Raw genomic sequence first — 3,249 nt, 5'->3', positions numbered from 1 at the left:
ATTTCAGAGGACAGCACTGAAGCTGCAGCTCTGGGAGAGGGAAATGTCTGATCAGAACACATGGGAGCAAGTGAAAGGGGAAGAGAGAGTGGAGCACATGCTGGCCCACAAGCCTTGACAATGATATTCTCTCTCAGAGCAGCCAATCCACAGAGAAGACCACATGGCTGGCCCCACTATGAGACACGACATCCCTCACTGACCCATAGCCCGACAGGGCACAACGCTGGAGACACAGTGTGGGAATTCTTCCCAATCTCATCCCACCACACAGAGGCAAAACACTAAGGGCGTGCAACAGAATAGCAAGGGGAAACAGAGAAGTGAAGTCCCCAAGGAATACCAAAAATAGATTTGTGGGCCAGGGCTTGGCACCTCATCATACTCGACCAGAAAACATTCCTAAAAACCAACAAATAGTCCTTGAATTAACTACAAGCTTTTCTTTTTTGTTGTGTTTTCTTTTGTTGGTTTGTTTGTTTTTGTCGTTGACTTGTTTTGTTTTGTTTTGTTGCTTGGTTTTGCTGTCTTGTTTTTCTGCATATTATTATTTCTGTTGGTCTGTCTAAATAAGATAGATTGGATGAACAATCTGGGGGAGAAAACAATGGGACTGACAGTTGTAGGGGGACATGGGAGAGGGGGAGATGGGAGGAAAGGTAGTGGTGTTAACAAATCCAGGGACAAGGAAACAACAAGTGATCCAAATCAGTGGTGAGGAGGGTAGGGCGTGACCAAGGGTAATGTAACGAAGAGGAATTACTGAAACCCTAATGAAGGCTGAAAATGATAGTGGGACAAGAGGAAAATAAAACGAAATAGAGGAAAGACCTAGGAGGCAAAGGGTCTAAATAAAGGCATGTACATATGTAAATATATTTATATGAGGAGGGGAAACCATATCTTTATAGGTTTAGTATTAAGGTAGCAGATGGACATTGGGCCTCCACTCAATACTCCCTGAATGCAAGAATACTTTGTTCTATTAAACTGGCATTCCAAGATGCTCACCTTCCCGACATAATCACTGAAGACAAAGCGAGTGCATAAGTAAATGTGGTGAAGAAAGCTGATGGCGCCTGGCTATTATGAAATATAACATCTAGGCTCTAAAAGACTTGAAGGTAAACAAGCTGCCATCTAGATCAGAAGCAACAAAGTCCACATGGAAGAAACACAGAAGCCTGTGGGATCATACGGAGCTGAAGGGATCAGTTACCAGGCACCAAAGAACAAAAAAAATCATATCATTCTGTACTACCTCCCCAGTATGATCACTAAAGACAAAATGGGTGCATAAGCAAATGTGGTGGAGAAAGCTGATGGTGCCCGGCTATCAAACGATAGGGTGTCTGGGGTCTTAAAGGCTTGAAGGTAAACAAGCAGCCATCTAACTCAGTAGCAACAAAGCTCACATGGAAGAAGCACATCAGCCTGTATGATCACGAGGTGCCAAAGGTATCAGATATCAAGGAACAAAAAAATCATATGATTGTGAATGAGGGGTAGGACAAAGTGGGGACCCAAAGCCCATCTGTAGGCAACTGGACATGCCCTTACAGAAGGGTCATGGGGACAAAATGAGCCAGTCAGGGTGCAGTGTAGCAACGATGAAGCATACAACTTTCTTCTAGTTCCTAATTGCTTCTTCCCCCCTCACTATCATGATTCCAATTCTACCTTACAAATCTGGGTAGACCAGAGGTTGTACACTAGTATAGATAGGAACAGGAAACACAGGGAATCCAGGATGAATGATCCCTTCAGGACCAGTGATGTGAGTGGCGATACCAGGAGGGTGGAGGGAGAGTGGGGTGGAAAGGGGGAACCGATTATAAGCATCTACATTTAACCTCCCTGGGGGACGGACAACAGAAAAGTGGATAAAGGGAGACATTGGATAGTGTAAGATATGACAAAATAACAATTTATAAATTATCAAGGGTGCATAAGGGAGGGGGAAGCGGGGAGGGAGGGGGCAAAATGAGGAACTGATGCCAGGGGCTTAAGTGGAGAGCAAATATTTTGAGAATGATGAAGGGAAAAATGTACAAATGTGCTTTACACAATTGAAGTATGTATGGCTTTTGATGAGTTGTATGTGCCCCCACTAAAATGATTTTAAAGAGAGAGAGAAACTAAGAATGAGAGTAATTTATTGTATATACTCGAATATAAGCAGACCTGAGTATAAGTCAAGGTACCTAATTATTACCTGGGAAACCAGAAAAACTGATTGAGTCAAATATAAGCCTAGGGTGGAAAATGCAGAAGCTATTGGTGAGTTTCAATAATCAAAACAAATGAAAATAAAATTACTAAAATCGAGACATCAGTGGGGTAATGGATTTAAATAATTTTTTTCCAGGGGAGAGCGCGAACGCAGTCCCCCACTACCACAAATTATGCAGTTGAGTTTCCCACATTTGGGGAAATCGCAGGGGTCAGCACATCCGGAGTGCAATGGATAAGCCTCGCCCTGGGAAAACCACCTTCGTGATCATGGTATCTCCCCTGCCAGGTAAGTATAAGGATTTAAATATTTATCTTAAATAAAAAACATAAATAAAAGGACAAGTCATTTAACATTAGTAAACCAGCACAGTAAGTAGAAAATAGGTTCAACAAAAACAATAAGGTATCAAAAATATCTTAAGAGTACTATTCCCTGAGCTCAATCAGCAACCAAGCTAAAATATAAAGAGTTAAAATCCTTCAAAACTGGATTCCTCCTCATCATCTGTATCCCAATGCAGAGCTTCAGCTGGTGTGAGGTCATCATAGACACTGTCCTCACTGAAATCACTGTCATCACAATCACTGCTGTCATTTTCATACAAAGCACAGTCTTCACTGCCATCCATAGCATTACTAATACTACATTTCTGGAAGGCACGTCGCACCATGTCTTCTGGAATGTCTTCCCATGCATCTCGAACCCACTTTGCTATTAACTCTGTCAGGCTTCATGAGATTTCCTCCTTTTGTTAGTTGGGTTGACCAGATGACATCCATTCATGCCACATCCTTCGCACACGGTCTTTAAAAGGCTTATTCAAAGATACATCCAGAGGCTTCAGTACAGATGTAAGCCCACCTGGAATAACTGCTAAAGTAACTTTCCTAGATTTTGGCAATTTTTTTTATGTCATCTGATAGGTGGGCTCTGAACATATCCCAAACAAGTAACAATGGCATTTTCTTAAAGGCTGCTCCTGCTCGTCGGTTCCAAATTTCTTCCAGCCATTT

At 42.3% G+C, this 3,249-nt stretch overlaps 1 non-coding gene across 1 annotated transcript; it reads right to left on the bottom strand.

The window, feature by feature from the left end:
• Nucleotides 1-2,365: 2,365 nt before the first annotated feature.
• On the bottom strand, nucleotides 2,366-2,529 carry LOC142449496 (U1 spliceosomal RNA). Its single transcript, XR_012784656.1, has one exon. It is a non-coding gene; the product is annotated as a U1 spliceosomal RNA (small nuclear RNA).
• Nucleotides 2,530-3,249: the final 720 nt, after the last annotated feature.

Source organism: Tenrec ecaudatus, chromosome 5, assembly GCF_050624435.1.
Source record: "Tenrec ecaudatus isolate mTenEca1 chromosome 5, mTenEca1.hap1, whole genome shotgun sequence".
Classification (NCBI taxonomy): domain Eukaryota; kingdom Metazoa; phylum Chordata; class Mammalia; order Afrosoricida; family Tenrecidae; genus Tenrec; species Tenrec ecaudatus.
The sequence above is the reverse complement of the archived record's forward strand: the minus strand, read 5'-3'. Positions and strand labels throughout refer to the sequence as shown.